The sequence below is a fragment of the Dipodomys spectabilis genome, unplaced genomic scaffold (assembly GCF_019054845.1).
Source record: "Dipodomys spectabilis isolate Male_0828 unplaced genomic scaffold, ASM1905484v1 ptg000379l, whole genome shotgun sequence".
In the NCBI taxonomy this organism is placed as follows: Eukaryota; Metazoa; Chordata; class Mammalia; order Rodentia; family Heteromyidae; genus Dipodomys; species Dipodomys spectabilis.
In genome coordinates, this window is record NW_024871056.1 from 856,163 (window position 1) to 874,759 (window position 18,597).

Genomic DNA, 18,597 nt, shown 5'->3' on the forward strand with positions numbered 1-18,597 from the left:
GGTCTATCAGGGTAGGGAACCTCGCATCATCCCGGCTGGCCAAGAGGGAGCGAGGGATGGAGCTCACAGAGGAAGATGTTCCAAGGTACAGTGAGGGAAGGGCCTGTCAAGGGTTCTTGCAGAGGGAGATCGATTCCCAGTAAATATTTGATGGGTGTCTTCACTAACCTATCCCAGCTTCTCAGCGCTGCCCTGCACCTCTAAGACCAGAGAAAAGGAGATGCCTTACCTTCACCTGTCTGTTCTTCACCCTACCCTACCCTCCTCTCCTGTCTTCCCTCCCTGGTCCCACTCGGGGCTGTCAACCCTGCCTACTGTGAGGTGTCTCACGGCTGGAACCTGGAGCTCAGAGCAAAAGGACACATGAAGGGGCTGCTGGGTGGGGTCTTGGGCAGGTGTACCCAGGCCTGGGGAGGGGGAGACAGGAGGCATCCCCAGACGGAGATGTCTCCGGGACCCTGGGGCACTGTAATAAAAGCAGCACATCAGAGCACAAGGCACTCTGTGCTGAGGACGTGAACTCACTCTGCCATCCCAGAAGGCAGATACTTCCTTCTCCACCTCACAGCTAATCAGACTGGCCCAGAGGCCATTTGACTGGTTAGGACAGGAGAGGACCAGACAGCAGCGCAGTCACCTGGCTCTGCACCCCACGCCATCACGTGCCATGCAGAACCGCAGCTCTCCCTAGAGGGCCCCGAGATGAAGGACAGTCTAAACCCTGGGGCACACAGAGATGGGCACCAACCCTCCCACTACACCCCCAGGCCACCAGGTGGCCCTGGTCACCAACTGTCCTCCTCACAGGCCTCCCTGCTGGCAAAGGGCACCCTGGCTGAGGGAGCACAGAATGAAGCTGGCCTTGCTTATGTCTTGGCGGGTCCTGAGGTGATTCCTGATGTCCCTGCTCCCTTTCCCACCCGCCATGCTGGAGGTGGCTTTGCCCCCACCCTCACCCCACTGAATACTGAAACCACCTGAGGTGCTGGTCTGTCCACCTCTCCAGCTGCCCCCTAGAACTACTGAGACACCAGACAACTTAAGCTCTTCCCGGGAGATTCTGGCCTGTGGCCTTGATGAAGATCCAAGGGAGAAGTGGGCTCCGCCAGGCCCACTCAAAACCCTGCAAATGCCCCCCCCCCCCCCAAGCCGAGCTCCAGTGTCTGTCCCTGGTTGCTTCCTTCTTCCTAGGTCAGGGCCACCACCACCGCCACCAATGTCAGCCTGAGGCTTGGGCCACAGGGCTTGGGGCTGAAAAGTTTCTTCCATATGAAGGGTGACAGCTTCCAAAAGCATCCGGTGACCCCACATACTTGTGTACACATGAGAATCTGAATGTACACACATGTATGGACAGATGTGTGAGTGGGCTGGTGGAAGGATGGATGTAAGAACGGGTAAGTAGGTGAACAGATGGGAGGTGGAGAGGTGGCCAAGCTAGAGGATCACAGCTGTTGGGACTCTTCCTCTAACTGCCCCTCTCTCATGCCCTTCTAAGTTGGGACTCTCTTCCTCTAACTGACCATTTCTCGTGCCCTTCTAAGTCGGGACTCTCTTCCTCTAACTGACCATTTCTCACGCCTTTCTAAGTCGGGACCCTCTTCCTCTAACTGACCATTTCTCACGCCTTTCTAAGTCGGGACTTTTCCTCTAACTGCCCCTCTCTCACACCTTTCGTTTGCCTGGAGCATTCGATGGGATCCCGTTCTGCCTGGTCCACAGTGAAAACCACAGATTCACCCCATGTGGATCCAGTTGGCCTGCACACTCCCAGAGGCGTCTCCCTCTTCCCCCTCAGCCTCCCAATGTCCTCATTCTTACTCTTGGTGATGACTGCGCAGAAAATAGCAGAGAACATTCACACTCACCAGCCCACCTCCTACACGGTGCTCTGCCATCCCTCCCGTCCTCAAGGATGGCCGTTGGTGCTCCCACGCACAACCACCTCAACCCCGGATGGGAACCAAGCCCTCCTCACACAGCCTGCTCCCAGTTCTAACCCTTTACTGTGGGATCCAGTGCCGTCACCTGCTGATGTAGACAGCGCCACACCGGGAGCCCACAGCAACTTTGTCCTCCAAGTGCAACCCCCAGCTGCTTTTTAGGGCAAAGCTTCCCTATTCCTGCAGGCCTCGGGTCTTTTGTTCCCATTCTCCGTCGGTCCCTGCAAGCCAGCTTTTCTTGGTGCTATTCCCTGAGAGCACACTTCTCATGCCAGCCATATTGAAAATCCAATGGCCAGTTTGTAGTCTAGATCCGACCTGGACCTGCAGCAGCCTGGGGGATGTGGTGACAATGGCACCTCTCTCCAGAAACATTTTCTTTTCTTGCCTTTCTCACTCTCTGTTGGTTCCCTTGTTTTACTGGAAATGTCTTCTAAGTCTTTGTTCCTGGTTCTGGTGCCACCACTTTCCACCCTCTGCACGTTGATGGGCCCGGGTCTCTGTCCTTGGTCTTCTCTCCTCTGGCTGCACTCACTGGGCTTCTTTAGTGCCATTCAGATGGTATTTAAGGTACTATTGATATGTTAACAACCCTGAGTTACACCTTCACCGGTCTTCTCCCCAGAATTCTCTCCTCCCTTCCGCAGGCTCCGCCTGGATGTCTAATACATCTCTCAAGCTTGAGGATGCTCTAAAGGGACCCCTGCTTTCCCCATTGTCTCAGCAGACCTTCCTCTCAAGGCCTTCTCCATCCCAGCATGCACGTCCCCCTCCTGTCCCCTGGCAGTGCAGCACTGTCTACCCATGTGGGTCACCTGAAACTGCTCTTCCGGCACACAAGACTCCAAACCCCTGGCACCCAGAGTAGCTCATGCTGCTAATGAGGGAATGAAGGCCAGGGCAGGGGAAGAAAGGACAAGCCCTTGTGGGAGTGGTCTGTGGCTGAGCCTCGAGATCTCCCCCTGGCCTGGAAGGCTGGCTCAGGCAGCCCTCACTGTTCAGGCAAGGAAGCCGAGGCTTGGGGCCAGTTCCAGGCAGCCTGCATCCCGAGGGTGTTCACCAGATACGGTCAACAGACACCCTGTGTAAAACTACTTTTCTTCCATGGAGCAGATACGAGAATCATGATTTTTATAGGGACCCAGGGCCACACAGCAGGGGCCCATGAGAGCCCCTAAAGAGTCTGAAGGTGGAGCTGGGTGGCCTGCCGTGGTGAGCCCAGGCTGGCACATTACAGCCAAATGGGAACACCTCTGACCCCTGCTGGAGAGTGACCTGCTAGCTAGACCCCCCCTTCCCCATGTTAACAGTGCAGGAAGTGACAAAGGCTTCACATGGGGGCTGGGCTTGTGCCAGGACAGGATCACTTCAGGACTGACCTGGGGGCCTGATGTGGGGCAGACAGATGTGCTGGCCAGGGTGGCTTGCAGTCTGTGAGCTCGACATTTTGAACTTGGGCTAGACTCCAGCAGAGTTCCACCTCTGCCGTATGACCAGGGATGGTATAGTCTGTGCCCTGGCTGGACCTGCCCCTGTGGAGCTGCTATTCGAGGTAGCCATATGGGGGCCTGGAAAGATGGAGCTCCAGGGGGGCTGGTGTCCATCCCTCGGCAAGGGGCCCCAGTACTGAGGGTTGATCAGGCTTGGGTATGGGGAGAGGAGCCAGGGAGGGTGTGGCTGTGGCAGAACTCTGAGTGTTTGCACCTGGGTCCGCTGTCTGCCCAGCTGAAGGCATCCACCCCTCCTCCTGTCTCTGCTGAGAGGCTGGCCATCCTGGGCTAGACCCTTCTCCACTTGCCCCCCGGGTGCTGGTGGCTGGAGGTGGGAGAGCGAGTCTGGTGCACTTGTTAGCCAGGCCTCCTCTGGGTGGCTGTCTCGGGATGCCTCTGTCCTGGGTCGTGTGGACCTGGCCTCCTTTCGTGGGGACTGACCTCTCATCTGCCTCCTTTCTGGTTCTAGTCACTACTTCCTTTTCTGCTGACAGCTCCAGCTCCTGTGTGGCCCCATGGTGTCATGCCCTCTCTGTCCATGCCTCCTCCTGGCCTGTCTGGAATCATGCTACATCCTGCTGGATCCTGATGACATGGCAGGGGGAGGGGAAGGGGAGGAGGGAGGAGGCTCCTCCTGCTCAAGAGATAGTCTGGCCGCTCACTGTCCAATCCTGGCTGGCCTGGCCTTAGAGGCAGTGTCCTGGTACCTGGACCCCAATCCCTGGCTCCACTTCTGCAGCTGAATGAGTCTAGATGTGACTTTAGCATCTCTGGTCCTCAGCCCCTTGGTCAGTGGAGGGGGAAGCGGTTTGCAGAGCCTAGTGGGCACACCCTTAATCTCCAGGATCTAGGGCTGGGGACCCCCAGGGTCTCTGCCCACACCCCATCCCCGGCTCCCTGTCCAGCTGGCGCCTCCTGCTGTTACCTGAGCAGGTACTGCTGGGAAGAGCAGGGTGCTCTGGGTGCAGGTGGGTGCCTGTGACAGAAAAGCTGGGACTGGTGTCGGCCAGAGCCGCTTCCCCTTGGCCCAGTGCCTTCCTGGCCCCCTCTGCTCTCAGGCCCTCCAGGACAATTAAGCTAATTGCTCTCCGACTCCTCACCCCTGGAGAGAGGGCACCACATGCCCAGGGCCCACAGGCCAAACTGCAGTGGGAATCCAGGCACCGGGCCATTTCCCTCTACCTCTGGGCAAAGCTTCCAGACAGAGAGAAAAAGGAGAACAGGGTGGAAAGATAGCCTGTCATGTCTGCTATCAGTGTAAGTTCCTGTGTAGGTCACCTCCATGGCCTGGAAGCAATCTATCCACTGTGCGTCCACGCGTGTCCAGGGGGAGACCCTCCACCTCCCACCACCCACGACACTCCTGCCAACCAAAGGAGCTGTCATCAGGGAGCGGACACAGGCCCCACCCTGCCTCACTCTGGTGTGAATGTTTACATGGTGAGGATGCTCAGAAGACTGTCTGGGGGAGGACACTTGGGGCCGGGGCTTGGGGCTGGCATCCCATGTGCCCTGCAGTGGGACCAGAACAGCACAGGCAGGGGTTAGTTGTCGCCTTAGTCCTGGGTAGAGGCTGTCTGCCTCCCCTACCTGTCTGCCATGCGGCAGCCCCAGGCAGGGGTAGGGGAGGTGCTGTTCTGAGCACCCCTAGTCCAGCGCAGCCCCTACCTGGACCTCTGTGAAATTCAGTGTCCAAAGGGGAGGCTGGCTGTCCCAGAGGCTAACTTCTGACAGGATGGAGTTCTGGGCTCCCGTCCCCAGGCCCTGGTGACTCAGTCAGGTGACCTCATGGATCTGATCTCCCTGGCTGGGAAGCAGGGGGAGCCTGTCCCTGTCTCCACGCGAGGGTCCGCATGTGCAGGGCTAGGCCCATCTCGCTGGACACAGGGGACTCTGCCTCCCCAACTCCAGCTGCAATCCCTTCAATCCCCGGAACTCAGACTTGCCGGGTGCTCTCCCTGTCGCTGCCAAGGGGGAGACTCCTTCTCAAACCCACCCTCCATACAGTTCCATGGGACACAGGGGTCTGCCTGTAACCCATGGGCTGGTCCCCAGCCCTCCGAGGACACGCAGCATCGTGATAGCTTTACCTGCTTGGGAAAATCCTCCCTGAGTGCAGAATGGGCCAGTCGCGCTCCTCCCCAGCTCACAGTAGTGAGTGAGCTCACAGCCCTGGTGAGTGAGCCATACTGCGGGCCTGTTTGCCAAACACGCATCATGTGCTGGCCTGGGGCCGGGTCCCAGGTGTCCGGGGCCTGCCCTAAGCAGTGGTCACCGTGGCAGAGACCCACCGTGAACACGAACGACGCTGGAGGGGAATGGTTCAAAACAACACGCAGTGCCTGTCTAGCACGTAGGCAAAGGCTCATGGCTGGACTTCCTGGGAGCTGCTGCCATCAGGGGCTCTTGTGCCAGCACAAAGCATGGTTTCTGAGGCTCTGGGGCCTGGGGAGGGGTCCTCTGTGCGGACAGGAACCCCTGCCCATGGACACCCGAGGAGAATGTGGAAGACCCCCGGTGCCCGAGGGCTGCCGGGTTTGGCGTGGACCGCCCAGGGCAGAGGTGGTCCCAGGAGGGAAGAACGGGACCTTCAGGCCTGAGCTCACGCTGTCCCAGAGTCTTGCCTTGCAACTCGATTGCTTCCTCAGCTCAGAAACAGGCTGCTTCAGGTAGCATCGGATGTGCAAATAACCCTGCCAGGTAAAGGTAGAGACTTCTGACTACCCTGCCCACTCTAAAAGCAAGTAGCGGCCAGCCCCCGGCAGGATGACCACAGCAGGCCTGCACTATGGGCACCGGAAGCCTCTCCCCGCCCCCCCCCCCAGGCAGCTGCCCCAGAAGGATGCCAGCCAAGAAGTCCCTCTCCAGGACAGGTGGTCCCACCAGGGAAGCCACAGGCCTCCAAGCCCTCTGCAGCTGGTAGCCCGGGGGCCAGGCGTGCTGCAGGCCAGCAGGCCAGGTGGCACTTGGGCTTGGTTTGAGTAAGGGGGTACTAGTCTGAAAGGCTTGGAGAAGAGGGAGGCTGTCCTCCTGGACAAAGAAAGGGAATGGGAATGGACAAGGGGCAGGCTCTACCACTGCAGCTGGAGAGATTGATTCTCTGGTCTAGGAAACTCTGGTACGGGTCTTGTGGCTTTGCCTCCGAGTCATGCCGGGCATATACACAGCTTGTGTGAGGTCTCCATGCTCCCAACTAATGGAGAAGGGAGAGTCTGTCCCCTGGGGTGCGGTGGGTCCCTTCCTTAGCCCAGCAGGAGGAGGGCTGAGGGGCCAGGAGCGAGGCGTGGGAGGTGAGGCAGGGGGTCGTACTGGCGGTGCAGGGGCTAGGAGGGAAGAGCTGGGTGCTGGAGGGGGTGGGGAGACTCCAGGCCAGGACAGGGATTTCCTGGGTGTCCACTCCTCCTGCCCCTCCGGTCCATCCCACCTGACAGCCAGTTCAACATCTTCCATTAATTAGGTCCGTGGGACAGCCCGCCACACCACGTATTACTTCATCCCAGGGACCATTAGGTCCCTGTGCTCCGTGGCCACCATCCCTCCAGCCTCTCTCCTCCTTCCCTCCCACCTTCCCCAGGAAAGCTCTGGTGTCCCGATTATCCCAACGGCCCGGCCTGGATCAGTGTCCAGGTTATCCCAGAGTCCTGGGCCTGGGTCGGATGGATGTCTCTCATCTCTGGGAACTCTTTGGGGTTCATCAAGGCTGAGTTCCACATGTGTGAGCTGGGCCTGGAAGCCCAGACCCCCCTGGCTTTCAATCCACCCGAAGTTCCGTGTTCTGCCGCTCGCTGTGGGCGAGGAGGAGCAGCACGGGCTGGGTCCTTCCATTCCTGCTTCCTTCCTTTCACCAGATCCTTCTGCCTCTTGTCTCTACTCTTGGGTCCTTTTCCCAGGAGCTCTGTTGCCCGGAAGTCCTTGGAGGTGTCCACAGTGGTGTGGAGGCCGCCATGGTCACACGAGGCCAGCGGGAGATGGCCGCCTGCCTGGGGTGGTCTGGCTTCCCAGGGAGTCCACGCCTCTCTCCTGACGCCACACTCCCACTCAGCGCCCAGCCCCCCACGCTGGCCTGCCATGGCTGCCCTCAGCTCAGGCCGCCCTCTTCAGAGAGGGACCTTTCCAGCCCAGCTGTGGTGACACCGGAGCGAGGGGCTTGCCGTGACCCACGCGGCCTCAGTGCCCGAGGTGGTGCGCTCTGTGGACACTGGGTGGGCCGTGTGCTCTGTGGGTTCTGTGGGCTGGGCGATGTACTTCATAGGAGTTCGTGCATGTTCCAAGCACCTCCAGGCTGCGTGCATCCCGTCTGCTCCCTGTGCTCCGTGCACTGTCGGGGAAGTGCCCTCAGGCTGTTTGTGCTCTCCCCCACCATCGTCACCGTCCTCCATGACGGGCTGGCAGCCCTCCACCCACCTAGCTGCCCACAGGCCCTGGGCATGAGCACAACTTGTGGAAGACTGGGGACGGGGGGGCTCCCACTGTGCTGGGGTTACCCCAGCACCCCGCTCCCTGGCTGCAGACCTAGGGTAACCTCAGAGCGGCCCCGGGCCTGCTCCTCACGCTGGCGGGGAAGCAGGCCCCACTGCACTCCTCTGATAACCGTATTTAGGGACAGATGGCTTCCTTCATAATCCTGGGTCTCTTGTTCCAGGCACTTAGGCCGTGATTTGGAGTATGGGTCCCCGGGCTTCATTCCCTGCACACTCAGGGACACAGCAGCAAGCCTGGGCCTCATGGGCCCCCAGGGATCTCCTTGACAGAACCACAGAGAGGGACCGGAGCCCCCGCAGCTCTGCCCCTTCCTGAGAGGGGTGGGCTCAGAGGCGGCGGTCAAGCCCCAGGTGGGGGGATGGATTCTCACGCGATTAGGCGGTAATTCCCTCCAAGCTCGCCGCAAACCAATAATAAATTACCGGACGCCATAAATCCTCTTCTCCCATCAGCCTTGACTCCACCTAGCTTCCGAGATCCGTCCTGACCGGGGAAGTGAGCGAGGAGCTTGGGGAGCAGCCTCCCCTGCGGACATCACGGCCGGTCCACCTCCGGGACCCTGCGGGCTGTGAGGCTCCCCGGAGGAGACAGACAGGACGGGGCTGCACAGGCACCTAGCTCGGCAGTGGGGTGAACCAGTTCTGTCTGCTAAAATCTGACCTGCGTAGGGGTCTTCAGAATCGGCACCGGACACTGGACAGTTCCTCTCCAGGAGTAGGGGTTCACCAGCAGGACATGGTACCTGTGGCTGGCCAGACTGGGGAGACTGCCCGCCCAGGACATCCCTGCTGGTGGGAGTACTGCCCCCACCGCAGGGCCACCTCCCCAGACGGGCCGGCTACCATCACTGCCTACTCTTCTGTCCTCCAGGGGGTCAATTCACCCTGGAAAATGACAATAAAGGAGGAGGAGGAGGAGGAGGAGGAGGGGGAGGAGGAGGAGGAAGAGGGGGAGGAGGAGGAGGAGGAGGGGGAGGAGGAGGGGGAGGAGGGGGAGGAGGAGGAGGAGGGGGAGGAGGGGGAGGAGGGGGAGGAGGAGGAGGAGGAGGGGGGAGGAGGAGGAGGGGGAGGAGGAGGAGGAGGGGGAGGAGGAGGAGGAGGAGGAGGGGGAGGAGGAGGAGGCGGCGCGGCGGCTGTGGGAAACCGAGGAAGGGCACTGCACTGGGAACAGAGCAGCTCAATTCCAAGAAGGGAGGTCCCTGAGGACGAAAAGCCTTTGCCAGGGTGTGGGCCCTGCTCTGCCCCGGAGAGGTGCCTGGCTTACTTCATGCCACCTCCAAGGACTTGGACATCTGGCCGGGGCCAGGCAGGCAGAGAGGGAGCAGCAAAGGCTGGGGAGCCTCAGACCCCAGCAGGTGGGCTACCAAAGGCCTCGTTCCCCCCCCCCTCGTCCTTCCCCCCCCCCCGCCCTCCCGCCAGCATGGCCTTTCTGCCTCCAGGAAGAGGAGCGCAGCAAGGCCTGCAGTCAGTCCCTGGCCAGGTCTCACCAGCAGCCATGGGAGGCTGGGTGCCTGTGCTCCCGCCAGATGTGTGTGTGTGTCTGTGTGGGATGACAGTGAGGGCAAAGGTCACGAGACACCATGGGCTGGCGAGGCTGAGAAGTCCTGGAGGAGGAGGGATGGACGCCAGAGGGGAGGGCCGCCAGCCCCAGCTCCCCGCAGCTCATCCTGCGCCGTGCCCAACCCTTCCTGCTCCTTCAACTGAGATCTATGTCTGAGCACCTGGCTCAGGGTACCACGAAGCAGTGTGACAGTCTCTGCGCACAGATCCCCGGCCTCCTCCTACCCCGGACCCAGCCAGCCAACCTCCTCCGTCTGCTGCCGTGAACCGAGCGAGGGGGAGCCCACGCAGCCTGCCCGTGGGCACCCTGGAGACTGGACATGCTACAGAGGGCCAGCAGCCCCTCCCCGGGTGGCCTGGCCAGGGTCAGCTGTGCAGGGGCTCACTCAAGGCACACGGCGGCAGAGACCCCGCCTCACCCCTGGGCTGCTTCCCCCCAGGGTCCGCTGGCGGCTCGCTCCGCACCCCAGGACGAGGGTTCTGCTAGCCACCGTGGCGTCCCCACAGCTGTTTCCCACACATTCATTAAGGAATATTAGCATTATTAATGGCCCATGGTCTTCATTTAGCAAATGGAGCAGGATATTAAGCACAGTACCCAGGACATGACGTGGGCCAGCGGGGGTGGGGATGATGAGTGGGTGGGAGACCCCCGTGGCGGGGCCCACCTTGGGTGCCATCCATGGGCCTGTGCCCAGCACCCCTGGGTTCCAGGCATTCTCTGCTCCTTCCCACGGTGCCCCGAGGCTCCTAGGAGACACCTCCTGAGGACAGGAGCCCAGGAGGACACAGCTGAGAATTTGCAGAATGTAATTAGGAGGGTACATTTCCCAGCCATGGCGATTGTATAATGCATCCCACGGCCAAACACCCACCTGCCGGCATCTGGAAAACTGTGGGTTTATTTGCGGGCCATCCAGGGTAATTCCCCTGGTGGTCGACATGGGGGAATCGGTGGTCTGGTGTGTCTCTGGGAGGAGAGACTTTTGGGGGACAGAGCCCGGGGTGCTCGTGCTTGGCCTTGTGTGTCCGCACACAGTGGGTCCGCAGTGGGGACACAGGAGGCACTCCATCACCATCTGATCCCCAGGGACCACTGATTCTGTTCCTCCGCCTCCCGGGAGCCCCCAGAAACGCAGATTCTCAGGCCACATCCCACACCCTGACCAGCGGACACCGTGGTCCGCCACGGCCTGGGCCTCCCCAGGACGGGAGCTGCGGCCACATGGTAGGGAGGGACTGCCGGGCAGGTGAAGTTCAGAGGAGCCCTGGCACCAGACCTGGCCGGACACTCGCACGGGAGAATCAGGAGACAGAAGTCACGGTGGACTGTTGAGGCGTTCCACAACAGAGCCAGGACTGAGGGGAGGTTGAGGCAGAGCACAGGGGCTGCTGCCGCATCCACGGACAGTCTGCCCGTACAGCTAGGGGTCCGGAGTGGCCTGAGAAATACGAGGTGACTCCATCCGGTCCTGCAGACCATGGGGTCCCGCCACGCGGCACGGGACTTGAAGAAGACAGCGCCGGTTAGTGGTGCTGCCTGGATTAGAACAGGGCTCCCAGCAGGGGGCAGCAGGGCCTCGTTCCTTCACCTCTGTACCTGCTCTGTCCACTGGCCAGCGGCAGAGCGGCCTGGTGTGGCAGGAGGGTGTAGGCAGGACCCACGGGGAGGGGGCTCAGGTCACCCTCGGTGCCGGCCCCAGCTGCGGTTCCCCGCTTTCCCTGCAGGGGTGTCCTGCCTCCAGCTGTCCTCTGAGGCCCTGCGTTCATTTTAGGAGGGGGTGGCTGGTCTGGGCCACATGAAGCATGACCTCAGGGACTGAATCTCCGGATGCAGAGTTTCCCAACAGCAGGGACTGGGCACTGGGCACTGGCACAGGGCGGGTCACTGTCACCGGCCTGAGCATCATACAGCGCTCCCCAGTGTAGTGCAGGCTCGGGGTGATTCCACACACCACGTCCACCTCCCAAATCCACACTACTCGTCCACCCTCCTCATCCCCGAAGTCCTCAGGTGGCCTGGCTTTCGGGCTCCGGCCCTTTCGTGGCCAAGGGAGAAGCTGGGGACCGAGAGGTGGAGGTGCTCGGCTGGAGTCATCCCGGCCTCCAGACAGGACCGCACGGCCACCCGCAGCGCCGACCCCAAGCGCTGCCCGTGCCAGGGGGGGAAAACCGGCATCGGCTGTGGGCCTACTCACACCCGGGGAAACGGCCAACATTCCTGGTCCCAAGTCAAAGCCAGTGTCCTCGTTATGCTTTGTTTCTAGCCCAGGTGAAATGTGAGCTTTCCTTAGCAAACCCAGCCAAGTCTAGAGCTAAGGACAGCTGGCTCCCAGGGACCCGGCCTGCCGCCGGCTTCTGCTGGACCCAGAGCACGAGGTGACAGCATCTTCACCACCTCCGTGCCCTCCCAGCTGAGACCTGAGTCCCTGCAGTACACACACACACACACACACACACACACACACTGCACTGTGCGTGCACACACATGCACACTCACACACATATAAGCATGTGCACACACGACACTCAGCAATGCTATTTCCCTCACGCTGCCCATGCCCAGGGCAAGGCACCCCTTCCCTTCCCCTTGGGCCTCTCCAAGCGAGGGCAGCCTGGGCACTGTGGGAGGAGAGTCTTGGGGGCCAGCCCGTCTTGGATTAGTCTTGACAACCACTCAGTCTGGTGTCAGGAACAGCTGGAGCCTGGGAGAACAGAGGATGGGCCTGGCACAGGGGGGAGAGGCTGTGAGCTGGGGGGTCTGTCCACCTCCCCGCCCCCCTTCCAGGTCAGGGTGTGACCTGCATTAGGACAGACACCATCCTTCCCAGCAGCCCCGGCTCTGGCATGTCTGGGCCAAGCTCTGTTCATGACAGCTTGGCCAAGAGCTACTCAAAGGGTAGGAGAGGGGGAGGTGTCCGGAAAGCACAGGGGAACCTGCCGAGCTTCACGGGACCCCTGAGGACTCAGCGCCCCACATCCATCTCCTCGGACAGCCTGTCCAGGGACAGGCGGGAGAGCTTCTCTGGGGCTCGGGCTGGTCACTCCCGTTCTCCCTGGGCTGGTTGGCAGAGTCAGGGGCCAGTTCCCCCTCACCTGGGACAGCCACTTCCCAGGAGACAGCGTCACCCACCAGCCGGGGCTCTCCCCAACTTTTACCACAGGATGATTCTCACCCTCCCCTTTACCCGCCCAGCCTAGTGTGTCTGCTAAAGGCTGCAGCTGCGGGAGGTGGTGGATGCTTCAGGGGGTGGGGCCTCCCGAGATACGAGGACACCCCTTGAAGGGACTGTTGGCACCCATACTCGCCCTCCCACATCACTCCAATATTTGACTTTACCCCGGCCCAGAAGCAACAGAGCTGGAGACCGTGGGCCAGAATCTCTGAGACCACGGCCAAAATGCACACGTCCTCTTTCAAGTTGATGACCGCAGGTATTCTGTCACCGCCGTGGAGAGCTGACTGACACACCACTCACACAGATCCCCGCCCTCCCAACCACAGGACCCAGGATGGCTTCGTGTGGCCCTGGGCCGCACATCACCAGAGGTGAACCACAAGGCGCGGACACACACATGTGCCCAAGGGCTCACACACACATTCCCCTGCCACACCCATGGGACACTGCTTGTGTACACACGTGCTGGTCACACACTGGATGCCAGTGAACACCCTCCCCTCCACCCGCATCGAGACACCTTTCCAGATTTTACCAAATGTCCCCAGGAAAGGGCTGGTGTCCCTCGAACAACCCTTTGCATGTCTACACGCATGCGTCCTTGCCGGTGCACGCTCTAGCGCACCCACGCACGTGCACACGCCACCTGCCCGGCATGCGCTGTTCCGGAAGCCACCTGCCACACAGGTCGTGGCACGCCCCCCCTCCCCCCCTCCCCAGCCACGCCGGGCTGCGGCGCCTGGCCGCTGGGCCGGCACAGGCAGCGTCGGGGGGAGGCGACCCGCCTTTTCCTGGTAGGCGCCTGGCTCCTGGAAGAGGAGCCGGTGGATCTAATCTTCAGCTGATTAAATGTCCCTCATTAATGAGTTTCTTTAATTAATGAAGTTTTTGGGTCTGCTCCACTTGCTTTATTCCAGCCACACTCTGCCTCCTCAGCACAAAGCGGGGCCATTTCCTCCCGGGTAATTGAGGGAGCCGCGGCCCGTTCCTGCCGACTCGGCACTTTACTGACTGCGTCTGTCAACTCCGGGCTGACAACTCCATTTTTAAACATTTTCTTCTCCAGCAAGCCCGCGCACAGGCGTGTGCACACACATGAGGGCGTCCTGGACGGGCCTTGCACGCCGCCTCCGTCACGGCAGGCACACGGATGTTCATGTCTACTCCACAGAGAGGTACACTGCTGAGCACCAACGCACACCAGTGTGCAAGACAGACTCCGGCTTGCACGTGTGTGCAGGCACACGCTCGTACACATACCTGCGCTTACACCTGTGCGAGACACATCTCACACAGTGGGGTGTGCACGCACATGCTCAACACACAGATACACTGTTGCACACGCATGCATGCATTATCCATGCGTGTATGCGATGCACGGTCTCCTGCTGCCCACACTCCTGAGCTTACGTACAACCTCAGCAGGTCACGTGTGCATCCTCTCCCCATCCCCCCAGCACACCAGAGCTCACACTCCAGGCTATTCACCCCACCCATGACATTCATGCACTCACACACGATTACATCTCCAAACATACTCGGTACCGCCCATCAGGGAAAGAATGGCTGGTCCAGGTGGGGCGGTCTCCCCACCCCCACGCCAATGGAAGCAGTGCTGGCTGCGGATGCCAGCATCAGGTGGCCATGACCCCAGGCCCACCTGCTGCCCAGCGGCCTGGCCTGGCTGCCCGTCAGCGCTGGTGGCTGTCTCCTGCTGTGACTGGGCGCCAGCTCTGGGCTCTAGGCCTTTTCACTGGTCACAAAGAACTCTCTGGACTAAAAGCATCTATCTTCTCCTGCTGACTAGGCTGTCAGGCTCTGGGTTCCTCTCCAGGCCAGCCAGAGGCTGGGCAGTCAGGGCCATGGCTGGGCAGAGAAGAGGGCACCGCATCCCCCACAGGTGGTACGCAGTGACACAGGCAGACATCAGACAGGACGAGTTTTTTCAGGGCAGGAATCAAGCCGTTAACAACCAAGAGAAAGCAGAACTCCTCAAACAATGCCAACTGGGACCTTGCACAGGGAGCCCCTCCCCCAGCGGCGATCCTCGGTCGGGCAGCCAGCTTGTACCTGGCGAGGAGGCCTTACTTGCTCTTTAACCCTGTCAGGCAAGCCTGGCCTTGCTCTCCCCACGGGCTCTGGGAAACTCCAGGATGCCCTGCCCGCAAGTGGTAGGGCCTAGCTCTGAGCGTTGTGGTCCCTGCTCCCAGCCCAGGACCCTCGCTCTACGCCCCTTCTGGGCTGCTCCTCAGGGGGTCCTCCCAAGAGGTGCCTCTCCCACTGTCTCCAACTGCCACATCTATTGATACCAGAGCCTTCCTGCATATCGCATCCCAGACTCCTCACTGTACCCGCTGCTCCTGCATTTGGCAGGGGAGGAGACACGCTACACGGCTCAGGCACAATCGAACAGAGCCTGTCCCCACTTCCCTTCCTCTACCCGGTGTCCAACTTGGCCCCCAATACAAGCTCTGGGCCTGGCAAAACCTGAATGGTGGCTCATGGAGAGTCCCTGCAGAGGAGAGGAGGCTGTACACAGCCTCGGGCCCAAGGTGCCAGCCCCATCTTGGGGCTCACCTCAGTGAGCACTGAGCATCTACTGCACACTGGGCACTTTCTGTAGCTGCAAAGCATGCAAGTCCCGGGGGCTACACATGTCTCTGGTTTTGAAGATGGGGCCCGGGGGCTACACATGTCTCTGGTTTTGAAGATGGGGAAACTGAGGCTCAAAGATGCTGAGGTCCCATGGTTCACAGGAGTCCTGGTGAGCCGTGCTGAGCTGGCCTTGCCCCACGGAGCCCACTGGGAACTGCCCTTTTGACAGGGCCTCTGGGAAACATCTGGTCACCATGTTGGGGGGGGAGGCCGAGGACCCGATGCAGGGTCCCCAGTCCCTGCCCGGTTGGTGGCTCCTGCCGGGGGGCTGAGAGGCCCACTGAGGCCTAGGGGCAGTGAAGGAGCAGAAGAACCCAGTGACCATGGCCCTCAAGATCTGCTGGGCAAGGCTTTGTACCCCAGCAGGGTGGTGACAGCTGGTGACCAAGGACACAGCTTGACTCTCGGTGGCCATGAACAGAGGCAGAGCGAGGTCTGAGGCCAGAGGGGGCACCCCAGAGTGGGCATGGGGTGTCACTGCAGCTGGGGCAGGTCTGGGGACAGGTCAGGACTCGGCCCTTTCTATGAGAGCGAGGAGAATGATAAACTCAAGCCGGGGAGCTGGCGTTGTGCTCCAACACTTAGGTGGAGGGTACGGATGGGGGCTCGTGGGGATGCTATCTGCTGCCCAGAGTGACATGGAGATCAGGGGAGGCCACACAGTGGGCCGGGGCAGAAGGCAGAGCACTGGCCGGGGGCCTCCGGACAAACCCGGCCTAGCAGAGGAGTCTGAAATTGTGGTTACATCACGAGAAGCCGGGTTTGATGATCTTTTATACAGAAGTACAGAGAGGCTGAGCGGAGGCCCTGAGGTCACGCAGCAAGTCAGCATGAGGGGTCAGGTGGCTGGGCTGGGGTTCGGTATTCTACAGTCCAGATGCTTTGAGAGTGGCAGGGATCATGATGAAGCCCCCTTCGGCCCTACGCAGACTAGAAGTGCTGACGGGTGGGAAGACAATACCGTGTGGGGACCGCAAACCGTGAGCACGCCACACGGTAAGCAGCCCCGACAGTGAGGCTGAAAATGCATTTGTAAGAACTCAGCTGCCTGGACACGCTCTCAGAGCCCACCTGGCCACCCACCGGTCTTCCTGGGAAGGGTGGGGGGAGAGCGAGAAGAGCAGAGACCCTGGGAACCAGGGCCCAGGCCGCGGGGGACCCAGCTGGGCTGGGGGGCTCCCCCAGGCCTGAGTGAGTGGGCAGAAAGAGAGGGAAAAAGTTGAGCAGTTCTCACTTGCGGATGCTTTTGAAATACTGTCTGGATCAAGGGAAATTAAATACTGCAGCTTTTTCTTGAGCCACACAGCAAACACACCCTCGCAGTAAATAAAAATACGATTTACCACCATGACACCTTCATTTAACATAACTCCCAGGGCGCCTGGCTTGGAATGATCCCCACACGCGGTGAAGAATGGGCCTTGGGCCTCTCCACACCCAGCCTGGCCTAGCCTGGCCACAGGCTCCGCACTTCATCATTCCTCCCAAGGTGGGCAGCGGGGCGGGGAGCACACAGGGGCGGCCTGGCTGGGGAGCAGGGCTGTGTCTGGGGAGGCCGACGGGGCAGGAATGTGGTTCATTATGGTTGAGATTAAACTGAAAAATCAATTTTTAATTGAATGTATTCTTTGAACAGGCCCTGCTGCCCATGGCTGAACACTAATGGAATTTCCATTCTAGGCTTCCCTACTCTTCACTCAACCCTTCCACATCAGCTGACCCTAGCAGGACTGTCCAGGCCAGAAGATGGACCCCTGGGGGGGGGGGCTTCCCAGAGCCAGGTGTGCGGGCAGCAGGGGGCTGGCCGATGGACACCTGTCCACCACTCCACGCACACTGGCTCAGTGGTGTCCCACAAGCTGAATGTGCAGACTGTAGGGCAGAGAACTGAAGATCCCCCCCCACACAGGGTGGTCTTGGGGCCCGGGGCCTCCCCGCTCCTCCGCCCCTACCTGTGCGCCAGTTACCTGTGAGCGAGTGAGCCCCGGCTCATCTGCCAGGTCTGGGCTGGCTGCAGGAAGGACCAGCCCCGTTGGATGTCTGTCTTCTGCTGGGAACACCTGCATGGGCGGCCGCACTGCAGCCCCACACAGGCACTGGGGCCAGAGCCAGACCTTAGCGGGGTCAGTTCTACCTGTGCTCTGACACCCAGGTCCCTATGGTGTGTTGGGTCCCCCAGGGAGGCAAGCCACGCCCGTTCTGGGAAACCCAGCCACCGTAGGGTGGCCCTGAGAATCAGGTCTGTCTCAGGAGTCTCATCCGCCTCCCCGAGACCTCTGCGCCTGCCCTCTCTGCCGTCCTTGCTAGTGGTTCCACAGCTCCTTGGTTGTTCACCCATAGTACAGGGCCAGGTGTCCTTCGTAAGAACACCTCTGCTGTGGTCACAGTGCGCCATTATCCCTGAGCTGACTTTACCCTAGAGAGGCTTAACCAGGGGGATGAGCAGAGGGCCGTCCTCCTGCCCCAGCCCCGCACCCGCACCGGAGAGCCGGGCGGCTGAAAGGCCGTGGAAAGCACCCCTGGAGCTCAAAGCCCTCGCTCACACACATCCCCTTTCCATCTATGCAGTCTCCCTGCTCACACCGGGACAGCCACACAGAGAGGGTGAACTGTTCATTACCCGGACAGACCTCCCTACTTTACTTGAGGACAGCATCCAGGGTTCACCTGATAGCCAGCCCGCGCCTGGAAGGTCAGTAGACACCCTGTGGGCAGCTCTCTCCTGAAGAAGAGGTGCCATCTAAGCACAGGCTTGGTGCTGGCCGTGTGTGGCCGGAGCAGGTGGCCAGGTGCCCCCCCTCTGCCCCCCCCAAACATCGGTGTCTCAGGTCACAGGGCCTTGGCCGGCTTGCTCCCAAGGATGACACACAGGCATCTGAACAATAGCCTTGTTCTGTTACCACCTCACCTCCCTGACTGCTTAAAATGCAGATGTTACAGGGAGGTCCTGGGGGAGGACGAGAAGCCTTTCCCAAGGCCCCACAGACCCCCGAGGGCCTCGCTCTCGTGTCTGAAAAACAGAGTTCAGGAGTGAGAGCGGGCTCAGAGCACTGTGGTATCCCCCAGATGAGCCTCCGTCCCCCAGCCCCTCGCAGGCCAAACGCAAACCCCTCGCCCCACGCACTCTCTTCATGCGGCCAGTGATGACAACTCCAGTGGCATGTGGGGTCTCATTGACGAGGGGCCATCACTAACTGTAGGCAGGCCCCGCTGCTGCCCACCCCGCGTCAGGATGCCAACCAGCCTGGCCAGATCGCAACCAAAGATACTGCTCAGGAGGCCAGTCCCA